We start from the raw sequence: 27,473 nt of genomic DNA, 5'->3' as shown, positions 1-27,473 counted from the left end.
TTTCCTGGTGAGGCATGCTGTGGGGGTAGTCTGCCTCCTCTCTGCACTAGAAGCTACGAAGAAATCTCCCGTGAGTCGACGGAATCGTCCCCCTGCAACCGCAGGCACCAAAGAACTGCATCACCGGTACCCTGGGTCTCCTCTCAGCATGACGAGCGAGGTCCCTTGAATCCAGCAACTCTGTCCAAGTGACTCCCACAGTCCAGTGACTCTTCAGTCCAAGTTTGGTGGAGGTAAGTCCTTGCCTCCCCACGCCAGACTGCATTGCTGGGGACCATGTCTTTTGCAGCTACTCCGGCCTCCGTGCACTTCTGGTAGTAATCCTTTGTGCACAGTCCAGCCTGGGTCCACGGCACTCTAACCTGCATTGCACGACCTCCTAAGTTGTCCTCCGGCGACGTGGGACTCCTTTGTGTGACTTCGGGTCAGCACCGTTTCACTCCAATTTGTAGTGCCTGTTCCAGCACTTCTGTGGGTGCTGCCTGCTTCTGAGAGGGCTCCTTTTTTTGCACTACGCCCCCTCTGTCCCTGGACGCAATTAGCATCACCCTGGTCCCTCCTGGGCCACAGCAGCATCCAAAAACCCTAACCGCATGATTTGCAGCTAGCAAGGCTTATTGGCGGTTTTTCTTCAGGAAAACACTTCTTCAAAACTCTCCACGGCAAGAGGGATCCGTCCTCCAAAGGGGAAGTTCCTAGCCCTTGTCGTTCCTGCAGAATCTTCAGCTTCTACTGTCCAGTAGCAGCTTCTTTGCACCCACAGCTGGCATTTCCTGGGCATCTGCCCATCTCCGACTTGCTTGTGACTTTTGGACTTGGTCCCCTTGTTCCACTGGTACCCTCGTTTGGAAATCCATCATTGTTGCATTGCTGATTTGTGTCTTTCCTGCAGAATTCCCCTATCACGACTTCTATGTCCTTTAGGGAACTTTAGTGCACTTTGCACTCACTTTTCAGGGTCTTGGGGTGGGCTATTTTTCTAACCCTAACTGTTTTCTTACAGTCCCAGCGACCCTCTACAAGGTCACATAGGTTTGGGGTCCATTTGTGGTTCGCATTCCACTTTTGGAGTATATGGTTTGTGTTGCCCCTATCCCTATGTGTCCCCATTGCATCCTATTGTAACTATACATTGTTTGCACTGTTTTCTGATACTATTACTGCATATTTTGGTATTGTGTACATATATCTTGTGTATATTTGCTATCCTCATACTGAGGGTACTCACTGAGATACTTTTGGCATATTGTCATAAAAATAAAGTACCTTTATTTTTACTATATCTGTGTATTGTGTTTTCTTGTGATATTGTGCATATGACACTAGTGGTACTGTAGGAGCTTCACTCGTCTCCTAGTTCAGCCTAAGCTGCTCTGCTAAGCTACCATTATCTATCAGCCTAAGCTGCTAGACACCCTATACACTAATAAGGGATAACTGGGTTTGGTGCAAGGTGTAAGTACCCCTTGGTACTCACTACAAGCCAGTCCAGCCTCCTACATTGGTTGTGCAGTGGTGGGATAAGTGCTCTGTAACTACTTACCACTTTTGTCATTGTACTTTTCATAAGAGAAAAATATACAAAACAAGTTCAGTGTATGTACACCTAACCAAAACGTTTTGCATTTCTTTTCTCACCTCTTTTCTAAAGTGCTGAAAAGTACCTCTAAACTTTCTAAAAAGTTCTTAAAAAGTTGTAAAAGTTTTTTTTTCTGTCTTTCCAAAAGTTCTGAAAAACTTTTTCTTCACTTTTTCTGTCACTTAAACACTGTCTAAAATGTCTGGCACAGGCCAAACTGTTGATCTGTCCAAACTTGCTTATGATAACCTTAGCTGGAAAGAAGCAAGGAGTCTCTGCATAGAAAGAGGTTTAAGTGTAAGGAAGAATCCTTCTAGAGAACTGTTAGTGAATATGCTTATTGAGCAGGATAAGGCCACAGCTGGCACTCCTGTTGAAAAGTTAGCTGATGGTTCCCACTCTGACTCTGGGGCTCCCCTAGCTAAAGAAGTGGGAGGGAAACTTCCAAGCCTGCCCCCTAGCAAACCACCTAGCATAGCTGGTACTGATGTAGAATCACACCATACTGATAGTGTTGTCTCACATCACAGTAAGAGTATCCCTTCTCATCATAGTAGAAGTGCTGTTTCTGTTAGTCAAGCTATTAGGGTGCGTTCTGTTAGGGACAGGTCTCCTTCTGTCCTTTCTCATCATACTTCTGTTTCTAGACATGTCCCTCCCACCCACCCTGATGACAGATTGTTAGAAAGGGAGCTCAATAGATTGAGAGTGGAACAAACCAGACTGAAGCTCAAGAAGCAACAGCTGGATTTGGATAGACAGTCCTTAGAACTAGAGAAAGAAAGGCAGAAATTGGGTTTAGAAACCCATGGTGGCAGCAGCAGTATTCCCCATAGTCATCCTGCAAAAGAGCATGATTCTAGGAATCTGTACAAGATAGTTCCCCCTTATAAGGAGGGGGATGACATTAACTAGTGGTTTGCTGCATTTGAGAGGGCCTGTGTTGTACAGGATGTCCCCCAAAGGCAGTGGGCTGCTATCCTATGGTTATCATTTCGTGGAAAGGGTAGGGATAGGCTCCTTACTGTGAAAGAAAGTGAAGCCAATGATTTCAAAGTTCTTAAGAATGCACTCCTGGATGGTTTTGGCTTAGCCACTGAACAGTACAGGATGAAGTTCAGAGAGACCAAAAAGGAGTCTTCACAAGACTGGGTTGATTTTGTTGACCATTCAGTAAAGGCCTTGGAGGGGTGGTTACATGGCAGTAAAGTGACTGACTATGAAAGCCTATATAACATAATCCTGAGAGAGCATATTCTTAATAATTGTGTGTCTGATTTGTTGCACCAGTATCTAGTGGACTCAGATCTGACCTCTCCCCAAGAATTGGGAAAGAAGGCAGACAAATGGGTCAGAACAAGAGTGAACAGAAAAGTTCATACAGGTGGTGACAAGGATGGCAAGAAGAAAGATGGTGAAAAATCTCAAGATAAGCATGGGGATAAGGGTAAAACCAAAGATCCCACTTCAAATCTTAAACACTCGTCAGAGGGTGGGGATAAAACAAATTCTTCCTCTTCTTCTCAACCTGCACACATTAAAAAGCCTTGGTGCTTTGTGTGTAAAAACAGAGGCCATAGGCCAGGGGATAAGTCCTGTCCAGGTAAACCCCCTGAGCCTACCACCACTAATACATCAAGCTCTAGTGCCCCTAGCAGTAGTGGTACTAGTGGTGGGACTGCTGGCAACAGTCACGTTAAGGGTGTAGTTGGGTTCACTTATGGGTCCATAATAGAAACTGGGGTAGTTAGTCCCAAGACAGTTTCTGTCACACCTAGTGGCATTGGCCTTGCCACACTGGCTGCTTGTCCCCTTACAATGGATAAGTACAGGCAGACAGTTTCAATAAATGGTGTTGAGGCGTTGGCCTACAAGGACACAGGTGCCAGTATCACTTTGGTGACTAAAAACCTAGTGGCTCCTGAACAACACATCATTGGACAACAGTATAAAATTATTGATGTCCATAACTCCACTAAGTTTCTTCCCTTAGCTATAATTCAGTTTAGTTGGGGTGGAGTTACTGGCCCTAAGCAGGTGGTGGTATCACCTAGCTTACCTGTAGACTGTCTCTTAGGTAATGAACTAGAGGCCTCAGGTTGGGCTGATGTAGAGTTTTATGCCCATGCAGCCATGCTGGGCATCCCAGAGGAATTGTTCCCTCTCATTTCTACTGAAATGAAAAAGCAAAGGAGAGAAGGCCTGAAAACTCAGGATCCCTCTCTATCAACAGGTAAAAAGGGTATCACAGTATCCCCTAACCACCGTGCCATTCAGGATACCATTCCTGTGGTGGGAGAAACCTCTCCTGGGGTGGCACCTGTTCCAAGGGAAGCATCAGCTGGCAAAGCTGTACTCCCTGAGGTAGAAGTACCTCTCTGTGGGATAACTAACATTGGTGAGAAAAAGAGCACCATTTTAGTTAACATGGATCATCCCTCCAACCCTCTCAGAGAAACTTTAGTGCAGAAACTCTGCACTGCCTCACAACACTTAGGACAGCATCCCTGCCCTAGTGTGGAGCTTATAGGACAGCATCCCTGCCCTGCTCCAACTCAAGAGAAACAGCATCCCTGTTCTCTCTTCCAGCCATATGGACAAAGTTTTTGCCCAGCCATGGCTTTTCTGAGACAGCATCCCTGTCTGGCATTTCCATCACTACAAATAGGTTCAGTGGACAATTCCCACTGCTCTAAACTAAAACTTACTGATAGAAACTCTGAAAATACATCTTCACATTGTTGCTTAGCTAAAAAAATTCAAACAGGGTGGTTTACATCCCCACAGGGAAGTAACCATATAGTGGATGATAAAGGGAGTAACCAGTCTATTGCAGAGCTACTCTCTACTTATCACCACTTAAGCAATAAAGTCTCAACTGGCCAAGGTTAGCCTTATTGTCCTTCGTTTGGGGGGGGGGGGGGTTGTGTGAGAAAGTAGCCTCTTTCTAGCCTTGTTACCCCCACTTTTGGCCTGTTTGTGAGTGTATGTCAGGGTGTTTTCACTGTCTCACTGGGATCCTGCTAGCCAGGGCCCAGTGCTCATAGTGAAGACCCTATGTTTTCAGTATGTTTGTTATGTGTCACTGGGGACCCTGCTAGTCAGGACCCCAGTGCTCATAAGTTTGTGACCTATAGGTATGTGTTCCGTGTGTGATGCCTAACTGTCTCACTGAGGCTCTGCTAACCAGAACCTCAGTGGTTATGCTCTCTCTCATTTCTTTCAAATTGTCACTAACAGGCTAGTGACTAATTTTACCAATTTACATTGGCATACTGGAACACCCTTATAATTCCCTAGAATATGGTACTGAGGTACCCAGGGTATTGGGGTTCCAGGAGATCCCTATGGGCTGCAGCATTTCTTTTGCCACCCATAGGGAGCTCTGACAATTCTTACACAGGCCTGCCACTGCAGCCTGAGTGAAATAACGTCCACGTTATTTCACAGCCATTTTACACTGCACTTAAGTAACTTATAAGTCACCTATATGTCTAACTTTTACCTGGTAAAGGTTGGGTGCTAAGTTACTTAGTGTGTGGGCACCCTGGCACTAGCCAAGGTGACCCCACATTGTTCAGGGCCAATTCCCCGGACTTTGTGAGTGCGGGGACACCATTACACGCGTGCACTACATATAGGTCACTACCTATATGTAGCTTCACAATGGTAACTCCGAATATGGCCATGTAACATGTCTATGATCATGGAATTGCCCCCTCTATACCATTCTGGCATAGTTGGCACAATCCCATGATCCCACGGGTCTCTAGCACAGACCCTGGTACTGCCAAACTGCCTTTTCAGGGGTTTTCACTGCAGCTGCTGCTGCTGCCAACCCCTCAGACAGGTTTCTGCTCTCCTGGGGTCCAGCCAGGCTTGGCCCAGGATGGCAGAACAAAGGACTTCCTCAGAGAGAGGGTGTTACACCCTCTCCCTTTGGAAAAAGGTGTTAAGGCAGGGGACGAGTAGCCTCCCCCAGCCTCTGGAAATGCTTCCATGGGCACAGATGGTGCCCATATCTGCATAAGCCAGTCTACACCGGTTCAGGGACCCCTCAGCCCTGCTCTGGCGAGAAACTGGACAAAGGAAAGGGGAGTGACCACTCCCCTGACCTGCACCTCCCCTGGGAGGTGCCCAGAGCTCCTCAGTGTGCTCCAGACCTCTGCCATCTTGGAAACAGAGGTGCTGCTGCCACACTGGACTGCTCTGAGTGGCCAGTGCCAGCAGGTGACGACAGAGACTCCTTCTGATAGGCTCCTTCAGGTGTTGCTAGCCTATCCTCTCTCCTAAGTAGCCAAACCCTCTTTTCTGGCTATTTAGGGTCTCTGTCTTTGGGAATTCCTTAGATAACGAATGCAAGAGCTCACCCGAGTTCCTCTGCATCTCTCTCTTCACCTTCTGCCAAGGAATCGACTGCTGACCGCGCTGGAAGCCTGCAAAACTGCAACAAAGTAGCAAAGACGACTACTGCAACTCTGTAACGCTGATCCTGCCGCCTTCTCGACTGCTTTCCTGGTGGTGCATGCTGTGGGGGTAGTCTGCCTCCTCTCTGCACTAGAAGCTCCGAAGAAATCTCCAGTGGGTCGACGGAATCGTCCCCCTGCAACCGCAGGCACCAAAGAACTGCATCACCGGTACCCTGGGTCTCCTCTCAGCACAACGAGCGAGGTCCCTTGAATCCAGCAACTCTGTCCAAGTGACTCCCACAGTCCAGTGACTCTTCAGTCCAAGATTGGTGGAGGTAAGTTCTTGCCTCCCCACGCCAGACTGCATTGCTGGGAACCGCGACTTTTGCAGCTACTTCGGCCTCCGTGCACTTCCAGCAGAAATCCTTTGTGCTCAGTCCAGCCTGGGTCCACGGCACTCTAACCTGCATTGCACAACCTCCTAAGTTGTCCTCCGGCGACGTGGGACTCCTTTGTGCGACTTCGGGTGAGCACTGTTTCACTCCAATTCATAGTGCCTGTTCCAGCACTTCTGTGGGAGCTGCCTGCTTCTGAGAGGCCTTCTTGTCTTGCTCGATGCCCCCTCTGTCCCCAGACACAACTGGCGACATCCTGATCCCTCCTGGGCCACAGCAGCATCCAAAAACCCTAACCGCACGATTTGCAGCTAGCAAGGCTTGTTGGCGATCTTTCTTCAGGAAAACACTTCTGCATAACTCTCCACGGCGTGAGGGATCCGTCCTCCAAAGGGGAAGTTCCTAGCCCTTGTCGTTCCTGCAGAATCTTCAGCTTCTACTGTCCAGTAGCAGCTTCTTTGCACCCACAGCTGGCATTTCCTGGGCATCTTCCCATCTCCGACTTGCTTGTGACTTTTGGACTTGGTCCCCTTGTTCCACAGGTACCCTTGTTTGGAAATCCATCGTTGTTGCATTGCTGATTTGTGTCTTTTCTGCAGAATTCCCCTATCACGACTTCTATGTCCTTTGGGGAACTTTAGTGCACTTTGCACTCACTTTTCAGGGTCTTTGGGTGGGCTATTTTTCTAACCCTACCTGTTTTCTTACAGTCCCAGCGACCCTCTACAAGGTCACATAGGTTTGGGGTCCATTCTTGGTTCGCATTCCACTTTTGGAGTATATGGTTTGTGTTGCCCCTATCCCTATGTGTCCCCATTGCATCCTATTGTAACTATACATTGTTTGCACTGTTTTCTAATACTATTACTGCATATTTTGGTATTGTGTACATATATCTTGTGTATATTTGCTATCCTCATACTGAGGGTACTCACTGAGATACTTTTGGCATATTGTCATAAAAATAAAGTACCTTTATTTTTATATATATCTGTGTATTGTGTTTTCTTGTGATATTGTGCATATGACACTAGTGGTACTGTAGGAGCTTCACTCGTCTCCTAGTTCAGCCTAAGCTGCTCTGCTAAGCTACCATTATCTATCACCCTAAGCTGCTAGACACCCTATACACTAATAAGGGATAACTGGGCCTGGTGCAAGGTGTAAGTACCCCTTGGTACTCACTACAAGCCAGTCCAGCCTCCTACAGATGGCAATCAAAAACCACCTGCTGCCATCTCCCTGGAGTTCATGGACTAATTCCTTAAAAAAATAAAAAATGAGGTCAGCATATTTCAAGTGAGCTGAAGTACAATTATGGGAGACTCAAAAAGAAATCACAAAACAGGCCACAAGACTGGACGACATGAAACACCCTCTAGATGAAGGTACAGAGGAACTGCAACCCGTTAGTAATGCCACTGTAGAGCTACAGTACCATCTGATAAAGATCCAGTTCAAACAGGAAGAGCTGGAAAGTCAATCACTTTGGGATTAAGGGTTTATCCAAAAGAATGAAAGCTTTGGACCTTCAGGCCTACATCTGGGAGCTTCTAGATCACATTACGAAAATACCAAACCATCTGCCCCTTAATTGTGACAGAACACATCGAGGGATGGGTATGGGCAACAGGTATGTGGCTTCTCCCAACATATGCACATGGGTCGACGACTTTGCTCAAAAAGAAGAAATTATATCTCTCACACTTAACCAAGAGTATATGCAATATGATGGTGTGGGAAACTGGAACCCTGTTGCAGTACCCCTCTGACTTTTTGCCTGGTTTCGGGATGCAACTTAGATGGGAGTGCACTGGAATCCTGCTAACCAGGTCCCCAGTGCCAGTGTTCTTTCCCTAAAATTGCAAAGGTATTGATAGAATTGCCAACACCTTTATCTGCCACTATATATCCCTAGTAAATGGTACTTAGGTACCCAGGGTGTGGTGTAGTAAGGGTAGGCCCCTGAGGGCAGCAGCACAGATTGTGTTACCCTAATGGGCCATGCATCCAGATGCACCCAGCACTGCTATTGCGGGCTGAGTGCCCTGGTGTAATCCTAAAATGCAGAATTGACATGGCACACAGCCTGTGTGCCCTGTCCACTACACACTGCATGCAATATAGGTAAGTCTCCCCTCTGGCAGGCCTTCCAGCCCTAAGGCAGAGTGTGCTGTAGTGTATGAATGGGCATAGATGCATGAGCAATATGCAACTACCATGTCCTTGCCAAACCTGTAAGTGAACAGAGCAGCCATTTTAAATGTATGTGCTGGACAGTGGTCAGTATGAGTTTCACAGCTACGTGATGGATACCCTGATCCCGGGATTGATTGGTATCAAACAACTCAGAATGATAACTCCAATCTGGTACCATTATTGGATTTATTGCAAAATGCGCCCCGGGGCCACCTTAGAGGTGACCCCTGCAAAGAAAACTAACACTGGCATGGTTGCTGGCTGGTCACAACCATCCTACCATCACCAGACAAGAATCTGGAACCCTGGGGTGAGAGCTCCTGCTCTCTGGGTCCCAGAACAAAGCCCTTCCCCGGTAGAGGTGTCACACTTCCCTCCTCAGGAATGTGCACTGCCCTGTTAGCGAGCTTCAAAAGACTTATTGCCTTTGAAACTCAACCTCCAGGCCTGCTGCTAGCAAACCCACACTTTTTGTGGAAAAACACACAAAGGACTGGAGGAGTGGCCACCACCACTACCTTGCACCACCCCTAAGATGTTAAATGAGAGGTGAAACCTCCATTTTATTTTCCTCTATCTTGCATGGCAGGGAAATTGCCTATCTGTGGTAGGGAAGGGACCTCTGCCCACGGGAAGTGGCCACTTAGTGGATGTAGCCACCCTGAGGTAGATGACCCATTGGTCACTAATAGGTACTCCCCTAATCACCCACTAAATACACTATTTAGTGGGCACCAATAGACCAGAGATTCAGATTCCAAGGACACAAGAAGACCAGCAATAAAGAAGGCCCAAGGCTCAAGAACTGAAGTCCTATTGCGTCAAGAAAAAGGTGCCAAACCATGCCTGCTGCGCCTAGAATTCAACACTGACCCCTGAGGGGTTGGTCGAACATCGGACAGACTCTCAAAATCCCCAGAGAATCTCCACTCTTCTAAAAATCACTGTGGATCTCCCTCCAGAGTGAAGGCATCACTCTCCTTCAATCAAGACCAAAAGACCAGTAAAGTCCAATTCAATGACCAGCTGCTGACCAAGGAAGTGAACACTGCAGCCAGACCAAATATCACCCAAATGGACCAAGAGGACAAAACCTGCAAGTGTGCCAAGTTTGGTGCCACTGTGACCAATGGTGGCTGAACCGTGCAATAGCTCCAGGTACTGGTCACTCAACAACAGATACTAGGTAACAAAGTCTACTCTGTTCCCGAAAAGGACCAAGAGGAAGCTCCAGTCGAGAGACTTCAGACACCACCAGAACCACCCACCAGAGTGGCCCTTCTGACCTGCGAGCAACCCTCATAGGGACATACCTCCTGCGTCCAAGGGCACCTTTACGTACAGCTCTTGGCTCATCTATCTGTTCTGCACCCAGCCTTCCTGGGCCCTGCACCAGATAGCCAGCTGTGCTCTAAGGGTCCTCCACCCCTTGCAACCTCTATAGTCCAAGGGGACTCACCGGATGTACCTCAAAATCCCCCTGTGCATTGACTTTCCAAGTGGTCCCCCGCAGTAATCCTGCACCAGCTCCAATGACTTCACAGCAACTCTTACCATAAAAAATGTGAGCCGCTTAAACTCCTCCGGCTGATCCACAGGACTTTTTGATGGCCTTAACCTATGAAAATGACGGAGATATTGGCAAATGCATTGCCTGATTTTACATGCATTTTGAAAGTTTTCTCCCATTGATTCCTATGTTGCATAGTTACGCATAAAAAGACTATTTTTGCTGAATTTTGAAAAATTATAACTTAAAAAGTACTTACCCAATTTTGATCATCTTGGTCTTAAAACATGTATACAAATGTGAAGTATTTTTTGTAGCTGGTCCCAAGTTATTCCATTGAATGGGTGTCTTCATGTATTGATTTTGTGAGTATGACAAATGCTTTGCAGTTCACCAAGATTAGCCTAACTGATCAACAAAGTTACCATACAAATTAGAGCATTAGGTGGTCTAGTTTTTACCCCTGTAAACCAATGTGTGGTTGCCTGGACTCTCTAAACAGTGGGCCCAGATGTACACACTAAAGAGAGAGCCAGCCTTCCACAGATGGCCATAAGCTCTGTCTCTTTTAAAAAGTAGTAACATCTACCCTAATTAGAAGATAATTCTGGTGCATCATGGAAAACTTGCATAGGCAAAATGTGTCCTACCAGTGTGGTAATCAATTTAGGCTCATCTTTACATCTTACCACAAAAACAGTACAATACAAAGCTACAAAGATTCCTGAGTTTCACAACTGGTGAATAAAGCAACAAGGCTACATGGAGCAGTGTATATCTAAAGACTTAAATTTGGGGGTTTATCCAGAGAAGCATGAAGGGGGAAGGGAGAGGAAAAGTCCTCAATGTCTACCTGGAACAAAAGACCCCAGATGAAGGGAAAGGCAGATGAGGAATTCCCCTCACGCAGGTTAGCAATATTTGTGTTTCAGATTTATGACTTAAAGCTGTTGAGACAGTTTTGGATAATAGGGTTGGTGAGGAAAAGGGGCTTGAAAACTCATAAGGACAGGACATATCAAATATACACTCAGAGCTGGAGTGGTCAAACAAGAGACATGCAATGAAAGAGTCTGTGACAGGGATCTCCAAGCCACTAGAGCGCAGCCTAGACAGGAAGAAGGGGAAGGCCGAAGACAAACAATGTGCTCTTGGAAGCAAAAAGTCTGTGACATAAATATGGATGATTACGATTTTAAGCCTAAATGTGATGGGTCTCAATGCACCTGTCAAAAGATGAGCAATTATCAATGTCTTAAGTGAGAATTTGGGAGAGATTTGCCTCCTACAGGTGACATATCTCTTGAAAGTAGACTGGGCATGAATGGTCTCTAAATTCTTTGCCAGACAGCTTATTTTGTTCCACAATACAAAAACAGCAGAAGTGACAATCAAGTGTAGCCATACCTTTGACGGGGTTATATAGACATAACCTAGATGGAGAGGTGAGAATGCTGGACATGGTGGACCAGAAAGAGAACATCACATACACAATGCACAATATATGCCCCAAACATCAAGCAAGAATCCTTCCTCAGAGCACAACTCTCTGGGTCACCTGAATTCGCAGAACAGGAAGTGAGGGCAAATGAGAAAAGCAGATGACTAGAACCTAGTGATAGAGAATTACAAATATTGTTCACATCAGAGGTGTGAACAATGATTGGCTAAGGAAGTTTTGAGCATCTGGCAAGAATGACACACTGATGAACATCATCTACACTTAATATTCATATGCACATAAGACATATGCCCAACTGGACCCTTTCCTTTTGAGTACAAGACTACTGGCATAAACACAACAGGCAAATATTGGTCACATTCGTCTATGTGATGATGCCCCCATCTCGTTCACTATCGCTTTCACTCTTTCCTTCTCTGTTCACTCTCGATAAAGAAGGGAATCATGAAAACTATAAACAACAAGAGATTTGGAAACCAAGATAGTTTTGATTCAGCAAGTGAAGACATTGCAAAAGCTTTCCAGAATTATTACTAACAGCTTTATAACAGGGAACCAGACTGCAGTATAAGAAGTGAATATGCATATCCATATTAATCTTAAACCGGTGATCTTCAGAGATAGTTTCACCATCACTTTCAATAAAACATGTTGCATAGCATTACCCCCCTTTACTCAGGTGTATTTAACACATTTAGACACACAAAACATATAACAGGCACTATGCAAGAGGCAGTGACAGTGGGAATTCCAAATTGGGCAAGGACCTGACTTTGTGCTTCTCATGAAAGCTGAATTTGGTGCTGAATTTGGATAGCAAAATATCCACTGAGAGTTTAGTAGCAAGACTGGGCCATTAATGCAGCATATGTTTTACCCAGACCAGTCAAGTATTATCCCAAATGGACAACTCAAAGATAACACCAAATGTCTCTTATTCTTAAAAGAATGCACACAAAGGAAGTGAAGCAACACTGATGCTTTAGTTAAATGCTAGGATTTGCTCCAGGCTTCAAGACCTGGATAACAGCAAGCTATTAAGCCTCACCTGCATGGATTATAAAAAAATTGGGTTATATCTGAAATGGATAGTATGGGTGATGGATGAAAGTAATCTTACCAAGCTTAGAATAAATTAATCAAGAAAGACCAATCTCGAGTTTCAAGATAAATATCACTAAATCTGAAGCCTTTCTTCTTAAGCCACTCCTACAGCAGATTGATGTCTTACAGGCACTTGCACCATTGAAAATGAAAATGAGGCAGTGGAAAGGGAAAATGTGCATGGCATGGGACTCCCTGCACTGCCCATGCCAGATGCATAGGCTGTGCAGAGGCATCCAGGGACACAGCACAACACAACACCAACAGCCTTTGCATGGGGATACACCGCCATGTCAAGGCTGCTGGAAATGCTGAGGCAGAACAGGAGGGTAGGCTAAAACATAAAACTGGTTTGCTGTCACAGGACAGCTGGTATTTTCAGAATGTAAACTAGAGGACAATGCTCAGTCCCAGGCCATTGGCTCAAGCGGCATTTACCATTGACAACACTTGCCACTACTACCTGTGCTGTGTGTGCTGGTCAATTAGGAAATGGCAGTTAGGTGCCCATGGCACAAACACACTCAAAATAAGGGCACAGTATGACTATGTGATCAATCCCCATCAATCCCTATCCAAGAGCAACTCCTGTCAACAGCTCATGTCCATAGACTCAATAACCATCAGGTGCTGTCACATACATTATGATGTACACAGCAGTAATCTCATACCTATGCTGCCCATTCCAGGGTTTACCCCTGTGCCTGTGTCACACTAGCTGCAATGCCACTATGCAACATCTCAGGTGTAATAATGCTAAGACACCAGCATTGAGGGGGAGGACATATGTGTGTAGGTAGGCAAACACACCTGCACAGTCATAAGAGGAAATGGAACTCTGCCAGGCCCATCAGTGCAATGCAATATAGCACACATACACAAACATCAACATGGTAAACTGCCAATGGTGACACCTGTATCGTTTCATGGAAATGCAATACGTGGTATGGTGCTGGGTATCAGCGCTGCATACGTGTATGTGAAAAAACATAGACTGGGACAGGGCCATATTGTTATGTGTGGTGCATGTGGCATCAGCACAACAACAATCATTGCAAGGCCTCACCATGATAATGGAAGCAGATGGAGGACAAGAAGGCGGCAAACCTCAATTTGGACAGGACTCACACCTACAAGATGTGATGCAGAGAATTCCCCAAACTGCCCACACTACAAGTGACATGCAGGTGGGGCATAGGGCTGAGAGACTGCAAACATTAATAGCAGGAACAATGCATGGGAAGCAAGATAACGTTGTACCACCAATAGGAAGTCAGTGATGTCACATTACAACTGGTACAACACATACACACTAATTGTACAATATCTCATTGCAGAGGACGATGTCTCTCCTGTGGATCTGTCTGTCCTGGACTACCCTGATGACCTTGATGACCAGCTGAAAACCATCAGCCAGGAAACCCTCCAAGATGTCTTGGGAACCCTCCAAACACCACCTCCAGTTGCAAGGAGGAGCACACATGTAGGTAGCAGCCATCTCAGAGGGCCCACCCATCACCAATAGTACGACCTGCCAGCTCAAACACAGCTGAGGACTCTGATGACACAGGGACCACATTTGAGAGGACAGTAGTGAGAGTACATCAGGAGCTGGCCAAGGAGGTGCAGGTGGGGTTGCAAACTATGGCAGCCAGCCTTGAGGGGATGTGCATGTGCAAGAGGACATCCGCACAACAGTCAGCAGCCATACAAGTCAAACACTCCCCACTGCAAGGAGTCCAACAGTGTGTGAGGGACCTCACCACTGTTGTGAGGGAGTTGCCACAACACATGCCCTCCCAATCTTGCAGTTGCATGCATGACAACAAGCTGGACTCCATGCACTGGGAACTGGCCTCCCTCAGAGCAGAAATGGCTGCCTACCACAGGGATGTTGCTGCCATACTCAAAAATCAGCAGATCCTCCTTGCTGCAGTTATACCATATGTAGTTCAACAGATGGCAGCTGCCGGGAATTTGGAGTCCACTTCTCCAACCACTGAAGTGTGTGTTGCCCCCTCAAACCCACCAACACCACCATCAAGGGCAGAGGAGACCACACACACATCACAGGACGAAGATGTGGGACAGATCATCTTCACCCGTAGGAGTACCCGGTAGCACCAGCCCATGCCACATGGGCACTGATTTTCCTTTGTCCTGTGCTTGACAACTTGCCAGTGTTGCTACATTTGGTGACATGCACTCTTTACTGACACACTGTTAACCTTTCCACTATGGACTGCAATTGTCTCTCACTACTCAATTGGCAATTCATGTTCCTCTGCAATGAATGACACTTCATCTCAGCATGTCCAATGACATGTCCCTTAACCTTGCAATTGTGTTGCATCACAGTAGAATGCTTTACACAAACTGGGTCACAAACCTGGACTATGTAAATATTGCACTACAGCACTTTAAAATAAACAGCACCTAAACACCCACTTTGTCTCTGTGTAATGTGACACATCATCTTTGCTGGAGATTTGAGATGCATGTAACATGTCTATGGTCACAGAGTGTCAATACCAAAGTGCAGAAATAATATGGGCAGATATTTACGCACAAGGGACCTGATTTCTAATTCTTCAGCACTGCATTTGTGTCATTTTTTATTTAAAAGCAGCGCAAACGTACAAAATATCATTGTATTTTGTGAGTTTGCGCTGCTTTTGTGTCAGAAAATGAGGCAAATGCAGTGCAGTAATATTATAATTCTGGGCCAAGGTATCTACAAGATGAAACTCAATGCTGGCTACATCCCCTACAAGAAAGTCATTGTGTATGTGACATTTGCTTTAAAACATACATACCTCACCCACAACATACAGCAGGAATGGCTGTGTGAGAGTGCTTGGCCAATAACATCAGCTGGGAGTACAAGTAAAACACATAGGCGTGAAATTTGTATACATGTCCTCATCTGAAATTGACACTACTCAGTTTAGGAATGTTCACATGAGCATCAGGCTGCAGGCAGACGTCCCACAGTTCCCAACATTCCAACACAAGACCCAAATAATGACAGCTTTAAAACCACACCTACCTGTCCAATACATGGGAATCATAGTCACGTTGAGTGGTGGGTACAATGAATGGCAGATGCATTGAGATTTATATTTGTTGTAGCTGCTAATGTGACAGCTCAAGTGGAAGTGGGAATTAACATGTCAAGAGAGGGATGCGAATGCAGGACGGAATACACAGGCCAACAGACAATTGGCACTGTACACTCATGCAAAGACCCTGAACTCCAAGCATATGACACATGCAATAAGGGAGAACCTAAATCTTTAAAAACTATTTACAAAACAGAACTATGTAACACAGCTATACTAATCAAGAAAAGTACACTGTTCCAGCTAGAGAGAGAGACAGCAACTATGGGAGGGTCCTATTTTAGGAGCAAAAACCTCACATACCCAGATGAGTGTCATGCTTCATTATCGGAGTTGATCCTCGTCAGACTGGCGCTGCAATGTCTGACGGGCACCACCCCAGATGGGGGGGCTCTTTGCCGGAGTTCTTGTCTGAGATGATGCCAAGACCCTAAGTGTGTGTAAAGTAAGGAGATCAAGAGAAAGAAATCTAAAATTGACTCACTGAACCTCAAGGAAAGATCTGTTTAATAAAAATATATAGGTCAGAGGCCAAGATTAAAACTAATCATGAGAGTGAAACAGAGTTAATGGTCAATCACTCTAGGACAGGGGTGGGGAATTTCCACGCCATCCCCCATAAGGGTCAACATGTTTTGCGTCTCCCAGAGGCCCAAACGGGTCCAGTGACGCTTCTTCAGGACCAAAAATAGACTAGATGTATCTCCTATTCGTGAAAAGTACAAAAAAACTAATACCTGAAATTGTCAGGACAAACTGTATCCAGTCACTCACACTAATATAGGATTACTAATCCTGTCTGTCGCCCGTCCCCATTAAGGAGCGTGCTACATGGGACTGAGCGGACGAATGGTCAGGTATATACCTCTTTGATATAGGATCCTCCTGCCGGCGGGTAACCTACCCGGGTCCGCGTCTCCCGAATGAATCACAGCTATACTAACCTAATCTATCCTAACTATACATTGCCCACAACTGGCCCTAACTACCCTATGCTAAGCTTACTTACCACATTTAACAACACAATCTAACAATACAATCTAAACATTTGCCCCCACCCCCCTTATATGACAAGACGCATGTAGGACACATGTAGGATAACATATACTAACCTAAACAGATACTAACTAATACTAAAAATATATATTTTCTTTGTGTTTTTTAAAAATTATTATTAAAAAACACAAAAGCCCCAACATTAACCCCCACCCACAAACTAACATGTAATAATATGAAACTCCCCACCTCCAACCTACTTATCCTATCTAAACTACTACCTTACTCTAACTTATCACTAAACCCCCTAAACCCACTAACAAACTGGTTCTGGAGGGGGTATCATGCCCTGTGATCTTCATCCTGGAGAGGATGGGGTGAGTGGGTGCCATACCCACCGGTTCTGGAGGGGGCATCGTGCCATGTGCTTCTGTTCCTGGGGAGTGCAAGATCACAGTCTCTCATGTGGGTGTCATACCCACAGGGTTTGCAGGGGGCAGGCCGCATAACAGCCCATGGAGGCAGGACTACAGACTGTCCGCTGGCGGTGACAGCTGCTCAGTGGTGGTGCTGCTGCTGCTGGTGGTGGTGGTGAGGGGAGGCTCCTGCCCATCTCCTGCAGCCTCAGACCACTGCCCACTGCTGCTGGTGGTGCTGGTGGTGGTGGTGATGATGCTGCTGCTGGTGAAGGAGGCTCCAGCCCATTCCCTGCAGCCTCAGACGGCTGCCTACTGGTGGTGGTGCTGCTGCTGGTGGGGGGAGGCTCCAGCCCATCCCCAGCCTCAGACAGCTGCCCACTGGTGGCGGTGGTGGTGCTACTGATGCTGGTGGGGGGAGGCTCCAGCCCATCCCCTGCAGCCTCAGACAGCTGCCCACTGCTGCTGGTGGTGGTGGTGCTGATGCTGGTGCTGCTGGTGGTGGGGGGAGGCTGCTGCCCATTCCTTGCAGGCTCGGATGGCTGAACCACCATGGTTGTTGGTGGTGGCTCCGACTGAGCCCCAGCACCTGGCCTCTTGTCCTTTCTGCCTGCTGGTGCAGGCCCCTGGCCCTTCCTGGCAGCAGCTGGGGATTCCTCCTTTCCCTTCCTGGCAGCAGCTGGGGATTGCTCCTTGCCCTTCCTGGCAGCAGCTGGGGCTTGCTTCTTGCCTTTTGTGGCAGCATCTGAGGGTGGCACCTTGCCCTTCCTGGCAGCAGCTGGGGGTGGCACCTTGACCTTCATGGAGTGGAGGAAGAGGGAGTGGTTGCAGGAGGTGGCTGTGTGCTGTGTTTGGGTGAACGTGCATGGGCTGGATGCTGTTGTGAGGTGGATGGCTGTTGGGTGTCGGAGTGCATGCGTTTGTGTACCTTGGGGGGCACAGATACAGTGGGAGTTAACACAGGGGATGTGTGCATGGATGTTTGGGTGGTGACTGCCAATGAGGTGTGTGTTCTAATAGGTGAGGATGTTGTGCATGCAGGTGTGAGTGTAGATGCAACTGGAAGGGAGGGGGAGGATGAGGAGTAGGGGGCAACAGTGGAGGCACTGGATGTTGATATGCCTGTATCTGGATGGTGTTTGTGTGAGTGCATGTGGGAAGATGTGTGGTGCTTGTGTTTGCCCTGTCCACTCTTGTGTGATGTCCTGTGTGCATGCATGTGTGTCTGTGTCTGTGTGCTTGGGATAGGTTGGGGTTGAGGGGAATAGGATGGGGCAGAGGAAGTTGGAGGGGGAAGGGTGGAAAAAACGTACAATGGCTGCCATCAGAGAGGAGGCCAGAGCCTGGATTGATCTCTGTTGGGCCGCCAAGCCAGTGTGAATGCCCTCCAAAAAAAGCATTGGTCTGTTGCATTTAGGCTGCCAGCCCCTGGATGGCATTCACAATGATTGACTGCCCAACAGAGATGGATTTCAGGAAGTCAGTAGCCACCTCACTCAGGGCAGCAGGGATCACTTGGGCAGGGCCTGAGGTACCTGGGGCAAAAGAGATGCCAACCCTCCTGGGTGAGTGGGCACGGGCAACTCGATGAGGGGCTGCTGGGAGGGTGGTGCTGGTACGGGGGTGGTGACTGTACCTGTAGCTGGGGTGGTCACAGAGGTGTCTGCCACCACCAGGGAGGTTCCATCGGATGAGGTATCCATGTCCAAACTGTCCCCTCCAGTCCCCTCCATGGTGCTCCCCTCACCCTCCATCCCACTGGTGCCCACAGCGTCAGTGGACTCTGCCTCCTGGGTCTTGAGGGATGCAGCTACCTCCGTTGCCAGTGCCTCTGCTCCTCCGCCAGATGATGCTAATGGGTGACAAAACAAAAGGCGGGGGAGACAAAAGATACATTTGGTCAATGGCTGCACCAACACCACCGTTGGCATACATACCACCCTCACACACAGGGAACAGCTCCACGCACTATGCAATGTACTACCAGTAACAATGCTAGTCACCAGGGCATGGGGAAGGACACATACTGCCAACTGCAGCATACATGGGACCCACACAGCCCTGCCCAGTAGTGGATGCCTACTAGCTAGGTTGGAGGATTTTCCCATCAGAACCCTGGCCAACATGACACCTACTCTGCTATGTCAGTCCTGGTCTACGGGCACCCAAAGGCACACATCCCCCACCCGGATACCACCCCACCAGGCGTAAGTTGTAATGATGGGCACTATAGTCACCCCCCTGTGGCTGCTGTAATGCACTCAAGCGCCCATCCAGCTCTGGATAGGCCACCGCTAGAATGTGGGCCATCAGAGGGTCAGGTTTCGACGAGCACCCCTTCCTAGTTGGGAGTCCATCTCCAGCTGGGCCTCTGCTATCTTCTGTGCCCAGCATCTCAGGTCCTCCCACCATTTCTGACAGCTGGTGCTCTGCCTGCCGTAGACCCCCAGGGTCCGCACGTCCTTGGCAATGGCACACCATTACCCTTCTTTTGATGGGCGCTGACCTGCAGAGGAAACATACACAGGGAAACGTATTAGTTAGACCGTCCTGCTTGTTACACTCATGGCCCACCATAGCCCTTCCCATCCCGTTTCGCACAGACATGGCCCAGCAAACATGCAGCACGCTGCCCAGGGCCCATCCACCAACCCCCAGTACACGAGGCCTTCACACACAGCACTCCATGCATTCATGCCCCATGCATCGTGCTCACAGTGTACTCAGATGTTGGTCTGGAGGCCAATACAGCAGTCTGTACTGGGGTAGGACTCCATCAACTAGTCTCTCCAGCTCCGCCGAGGTGAAGGCAGGGTCCCTTTCCCCAGTCACACGAGCCATGGTAGGTTCCAGACACAGGTCACAGCAGCATATGCAGTGTAGGTCCTCTCCTGTTGAAGGTCAGGTAGCAAATGAGTGAACAGATAGAAAATGGTAGTGACGTCTATGGCGTACATCACCATTGGCCACTGTAACCCATAGGGCCCAATTATTACCAATGAGGAGTTGCACGGCGGTTCCCGACCGCCTCCCGCAATGGTGCACAATGTCAGCGGAATTACCTCACTTCCACCTGTCCCTCCATACAGGACAGGCAGACACCATGTCGCGGGGACAATGCATGGAACATAACTGCGTCACAGATCGGAATTGTACATACAGGACTTATGCCAGTAATACATTTAAAATTCACATCATGAATTGGACTGTAGTGGCTACAATGTACATTTTTGACCCGGTCCTCACTCTTTTGCCCCATAGATTGCAACCGCTGCAGATAATTAGGAGATGGAGACATCCCCCATGTACAGACCCCTAGTGGGCTTTGCAACAATGGAAGACAGGCACATTATTTTCACCTACAGACTTGACAGGGCTACTATCACGGAGCTGTGTGCCCAATTGGAGCCTGACCTGATATCTGCTCTCCGTCACCCCAATAGGATCCCCCACTTGTGCAAGTGCTATCTGTGCTACATTTCTTGGCAACTGGGTCTTTCCAAGTGACAGTGGACTTGGCAGCAGGAATGTCACAGCCAATGTTCTCAATAGTGCTGACAAGGGGGTTGTCTGCCCTGATTAAACACATGTGCAACTACATTGTTTTCCCCCTGGTGGAAGATTTGCCCACTGTGAAGGCATCCCCAACATAATTGGGGCGATTGATGGAACACATATTGCTTTTGCCCCCACCCCAGCAAAATGAACAGGTCTTCATAAATAAATAAAATAATCAATCGATGAACGTGCAGATGGTGTGTTTGGCAGAACAGTACATCTCCCACATCAATGCTAAGTATCCTGGGTCAGTGCATGATGCCTTTATCCTGAGGAATAGCAGCATCCCAAATGTGATGGACCAACTACAGAGGCACTGTGTGTGTCTAATAGGTGAGCCCTGGTTCCCACCCAGTGGATGTTGATACATGGGTATGGTGTGGGGCATAAGGGTTAGTGTGTGGCTAAAAGTTGTTCCTCTATATTTTCTGGTGACTCAGGTTATCCCAACCTATCATGGCTACCGACCCCTGTGAGGAATCCCAGGACAAGGGCAGAGGAGCGTTACAATGAGGCACATGGGCGAACAAGAAGCATTATTGAACGTCGATTTGGCCTCCTGAAGGCCAGGTTCAGGTGCCTCCATCTGACTGGTGGATCCATGTGCTACTCATCCAAGAATGTCTGCCAGATAATCATGGCATGCTTCATGTTGCATAACCTTGCCTTGAGATGCCATGTGCCTTTTCTGCAGGAAGAGGAGGATGGAGATGGCCATGTGGCAGCAGTGGACCCTGTGGACAGTAAAGATGAGGAGGCAGAGGATGAGGATGAGGACAACAGATCTGCAGTGATTAGACAATATTTTGAATGACACACAGGTAAGACAGTGTTATTTCACATTTCGTTGTCAGTTTTGTGTTTCACATTGTCACTGGCAGGCTGTGATTTCCCACTTTTATGCCCACTCACTGTACCCTTTGGCAACTCCTTTTGCAGATGTTGGTGCCCACTATCACTCCCGGTTTTGTCACTGCAGCCAACTACAGGTCTATCCTACGTTAACATTACTGTACAGTTGAATTGCAATGTTTAAACCATGTTAAACGAATACATACTTCAATCATTTGACATAATCCATACTTGTATTTTTTCAAATTGTGTTTATTGCAGTGCTAAGAAGAAAAGCGGGAGTGGAAATGGGCTAGCATTATGATGAAGGAAAGTCCAGGGTATAGTTCCAGTCTATTTGTAGCACAGGTACATTGTCCACGGGGGCATAGGAAGGGGAACAATGGCAGTTCAAGGTGGACAGGGTGACAGAGTGGGACACAAGGGTGACAATCAGGAGAGTCTTTTCTCCTGGTGGGGGTCTTGGCTATAATCTCTGGCTTCTGCCTGTATCACAGGGAACATTTGCAGGGTGGTTCTTCTGCAGGGGGAGGGGGAGGGGTGCTGGTGGCCTGTTGGTCCTATGGCGGACCTGTCACTAGCGGAGGTGGAGGGCTGTTCAGTAGTCTGGCTAGTGGCAGGGGCCCTCTGGTGTGACACTGCCTCTCTCATAAAGTTGGCCATGTCTGCCAGCACCTCTGGATGGTTACCAGGGTGGTGTAAATGGCCTTCAAGTCCTCTCTGACCCCCTGGTACTGTCCTTCCTGCAGCTGCCTGTTCTCCTGCATGTTGTCCAGGATCTGGCCCAGTGTATCCTGGGAATTTTGGTATGCTTCCAGGATCTCGGTGAGTGCCTCCTGAAGTGTAGGTTCCCTGGGCCTGTCCTCCCCCTGGTGCACAGCAGTTTTCCCAACTTACCTGTGCCTCTGTCCCCTGAAACGTGTGCCCACTGCCACTGACCCAAGGTCCCTGATTGTCTTGGGTTTGTGGTGTGCCCTGGGGTCCCTCTAGTGGTGGACACACTGCTGATTGACGTGTCCTGGGGACAGAGGTATGGACATGCTGGGTGGGTGCTGTGGTAGTGTTTCCTGAGGGTGGAGGCTCTGTGGTGGTGTGTGACTGTGGGTGGGTAACTGACTGTCCGGAGGTCCCTGATGGGCCAGGTTGGACATCCAGATCCAGGCAATCAGAGTCACTGTCATCACTGTGGGCCTCTTCTGTGGGGAGACTGGATGCTGCTGGTACCTCTTCTCCGGTGACATTAGCTGGAATACCTGTGAGGATGTAAATGCAGTGTTATTGTTTCTGTGCGTGACATATTGTGCATGGATGGGTTGCCCGCTATGGTTGTTTTTGCCCTGGCTGCTTTCACTTGTCTATATTAGTGTATGGTGGGATGATTAGTTCTCTCTAGTGTGCATGCTTTAGTGATAGGTGTCCATGCTGGTCTGTGAGTGGTGTCCGTGCATTGGTATATCATGCAGGGCTTGGCGTAGGGATGAGTGAGATGTGATGGTGGGGTGTGTGGGTAGTGGTGGAGTGATGGGAGTGAGGGTGGGGGTATGTGATGGCATGCAGGTAGGGGGGTAATAGAAATAGAACATTGACTTACCAGAGACCAGCCCTCCTGCTACTCCTGCCAGGCCCTCAGGATGCATGATTGGCAAGACTTGCTCCTCTGATGCTGTTAGTTGTGGGGGAGGAGGTGAGGGTCCACCGCCAGTCCTCTGTACAGCGAGTTGGTGTCTTGCTGCAATGGAACGCACCTTCCCCCGTAGGTAGTTCCACCTCTTCCTAATATCATCCCTTGTTCTGGGGTACTCTCCCACGGCATTGACCATGTCCACGATCCTCGGCATAGCTCCATCTTCCTAGAAATGGATATTTGCTGCACCTGTGCTCCAAAAAGCTGTGGCTCTACCCGGATGATTTCCTCCACCATGACCCTTAGCTCCTTCTCAGAGAATCTGGGATGTTGTTGTGGTGCCAAGGGTGTTGTGTGAGTATTGTGGGTGAGGGTGTGTAGGGTGATGTGTTGGGCTGTGTGTTGTGAGGTGCGTGGGTGGTGTATAGGTGATGGTGGTATGTGGCTCTGGTTGTGTGAGTGGTCTTGCTGTCTCTCTCTGGTGCAAATGATTTGTATTCGGAAACGGTTGTGGGTAGTGTGTTTTACAGTGGTGTGGGTATGTGGGTGTGGTGTGTGTATGTGTGTCAGGTGTCTGTTGTTTGCATTGTCCAATGTGGTGTTGTTTTGTTTGTGTGTGTGCATTTTAAGTGCAGCAGTATGTAATGGTTACTGCGGTTGAATGCCCGCCATGGTGATTCATGGGTCATAATGTGGTGGGCATTGTTCTGTTGGTGTAATGGTGTGGGTTTTGATACCGTGAGTTTATCACTGAACTTTGGTATGGTGGAGTTGTGCCTGTGGCTGTGTAGTGACGGATTGGTGTGTACGTGTCATAATATGGTGAACAGATATCCGCGGCGGTATGTTTGCGGCAGTCAGCATGGCAGTAAGTGGGATTTACCGCCAATTTCATAATGAGGGCCAATGTCCTGACAAATGAAATGGCAACGCTGCCTATCTATCAAATATTTAACAGCGCAGCAAAGCACAACAAGAGGTGTGCCAAATAAAGTGATCTGTGCATTGATGTAGTGTGATGTGTCACAATGCAAATGCAGCAAGTACTTCACATGGGCCAGGCCGACTAATCTTTATCATCTGAGTCAACTTCAAGGCACCCAAGACCAGTGATTTGTAGATGTAATTGGCAGGATGGTATGCAGTTGCTAATCATAAGTGGTCAGTGTTGTATGGGACACATGCATGCTTGAATGAGATGATTGTCATCTACACACTGACCATCATATCTACCTACATATATGTTCTTCCCCTACACCTGTGCCTCAGGGGGGATGGGCATGCAATACATCATCGCAACTGTCGAGGACAACCACAAAGCCATGTCCACTTGTACATGGATTTAGTGAGTGGAAAATATTTGAGGAGGGCTGTCACCTAGGAATGAGGTATCCATAGGTCAATCACATCTACATTCATGTGTGCAGTTGTGGACAACCATCAAAACCTGATCTGCCAATACACTGATGACTGCACACATCTGGCCTTGACCTGCATGTACGCCTATTACATACCACATAAGTGTGACATAAATGGGGTACAACTTTTGGGGCTAGATACTGGGGTACAGTTCCCCATACAGTCCTACATGTACATTACAATACAGGGATGCACAATTGTGTGTGGAAAACTGATGCATCACTGTCTTGTGAAAAGGAGTGTATGACTCAGTGACAATTTTCTGACACTGGAGCACTTTCAAGTCACATGTGGGCCTACATATAGTTACTAATCACCTTGTTCACATGCTGCTGCCTATTGCACAGCACAAGACTCCCAAGATACAACTCTCTGCCTGTCGAACCCTTGCATGTAACACTATGTCAACATCCAGTCAAGTAATACATCAGATCATGTGCCAGCTCATCATGTCGTGCAATGAGTGCAACATACAAAAGTCACTCACACAACAGCTGAAATCACTACATAGGACAGACATTACCCCACTTACTGGATACGTCTAGGTCCTGAAATCGAGCCACTTCCCTGATGGTATAGGGGGTCAGCCTACCCTTAAGAAAGGGAAAGGAAATATATGTTCAATGTCAGATCACTGTACAAACGTGTGGACAACATATCACAGTGTGTAACATTTTATATGAGTGAGCTGCTGATCCTGAATGTAGACACTCCAATAGACATACCAATGCAAACTCACATTGACACTGACACTCCAGTGAATGATAGACACACATCTGCACACATGTACTGCGCCTAACAATCATGTGGTACTAAACCTGACTACAAATATGTGTTGCTAATCCATTTCAGATGGTACTCCATGTTATTATTTGTAATTGGGTGACAATTTCAATGGTACTTCCCTGATGCACTGTAATACAAGTGACTCTGGTATTGTGGCTTGTGCATCAAAGGACATTGAGTTACTCTATGATGGACTTGTGGCTCAATTTTCAGTTAGCAATTATCATGCAGTCAGTGGTCCATAACAGATGTGGCACAGTTATATGAAGGTAACAAATGCCCCATTGGCAGTGTTCCCTAAGCCGAATATTTCCCCTTTGCCTACATGATGGTAGTGATCATGTGTGTGTAATAATTACAATGTAGCGCTAAACATGGATTTACCACTTTGCTGTCCCAATACAGTGAAATGTGGTATGCTGACAGTGTCTTACCTGATCATCATTGACAGAATGCATGGGCACAGGTGTTTTCATTGCACCTGAAATGTGTTACTAAGGGCCACATGTACCAAGATCATGTTTTGTTAGTAACACATTGCGAGACTTAGCAAATCGCAATTTGCAAGTAGGATGATCTAAGGTACAACACTGTCAATGACACTGTTTGCAAATCACAAATGGGGTAGCAAATTACCTACCTCGTGAATTTTGATGAGGTAGGTCTCATTTTGCAAACCCCTTGAGAATGACGACACTCCTAGAGATGCTGGCCTGATGGGCTCAGCAGACCACTATGTCTTTGACTGCTTTTAAATAGAGATGTATATTTTGTTGAAATGCAGCCTTATGTCATCAGGGGTAAATAGAAAGGATTCAAAAAAACAATATTATGACTCAAATAATTTATTTGAAGCAGTCAGTTGTCCGTGGAACAACTTCCTGCTCAGAAACAATTTTTGGGCATGCATTCACAAAGGGGAAGGGATCCCATGGGGATCCCTCCCCTTTTGCCAGTGGGTTAGCACCAACTTGAAACGGCTAGTAACTGCAATTATTTAGTGCCAGCATTTGGAGTCACCAAAGAATCAATCAGCAGATTGTGATTAGCTAATAGGAAAGGAACGCCTCTTCCTAAATGCCACTACCAAAACGTGTTTTGTGATTGGGCAATGTGATAGCAGAATGGCAAAATTGGGGGGGGGGGGGCATTTGAATAAACATTTTTTCCAGACGTAAGCACACATTGGCCCTCATTCGGACCTTGGCGGGCGGCTCCGCGGTCGAAAGACCGCGGCGGTAATTCTGACTTTCCCGCTGGGCTGGCGGGCGGCCGCCTTCAGGCCGCCCGCCAGCCCAGCGGGAAAGAGGCTTCCACGATGAAGCCGGCTCGGAATCGAGCCGGCGGAGTGGAAGCTGTGCGACGGGTGCAGTTGCACCCGTCGCGTATTTCACTGTCTGCGCAGCAGACAGTGAAATACATTTAGGGGCCCTCTTACGGGGGCCCCTGCAGTGCCCATGCCAGTGGCATGGGCACTGCAGGGGCCCCCAGGGGCCCCGCGACCCCCCCTACCGCCATCCGGTTCCCGGCGGGAGAACCGCCGGGAACTGGATGGCGGTAGGGGGGGTCGGAATCCCCTCGGCGGCGCAGCTAGCTGCGCCGCCTTGGAGGATTCCAATGGGCGGCGGTACACTGGCGGGAGCCCGCCAGTGTTGCCGGTCCAACCGCGGCTTTACCGCCGCGGTCGGAATGCCCATTGGAGCACCGCCGGCCTGTCGGCGGTGCTCCCGCGGTCCTCCAACCCGGCGGTCATGGACCGCCAGGGTTGGAATGACCACCATAGTCTGAAAACAAGACCATTTGTGAGAATTAAAAATAGCTTGGCCCTAAGTAATAGTCGGACATGACTCAACATAGCTCAGGGCTGCATTGTTAACATGTAAAGACGTATGGAATACATCTCAGTACTGGAACAGTAACAGTTTGTTCTACTTGCATTCAACATGGCCACAAACATTGCATGCTGCAGCACGTCAAGACATCTGGTGCTGTCACTCAGGAGCATTCTACTGTACACATTTGTCAATGTGATACTCAACAAC

This window comes from Pleurodeles waltl, chromosome 8, assembly GCF_031143425.1.
Source record: "Pleurodeles waltl isolate 20211129_DDA chromosome 8, aPleWal1.hap1.20221129, whole genome shotgun sequence".
NCBI classification, from domain to species: domain Eukaryota; kingdom Metazoa; phylum Chordata; class Amphibia; order Caudata; family Salamandridae; genus Pleurodeles; species Pleurodeles waltl.
The sequence above is the reverse complement of the archived record's forward strand: the minus strand, read 5'-3'. Positions refer to the sequence as shown.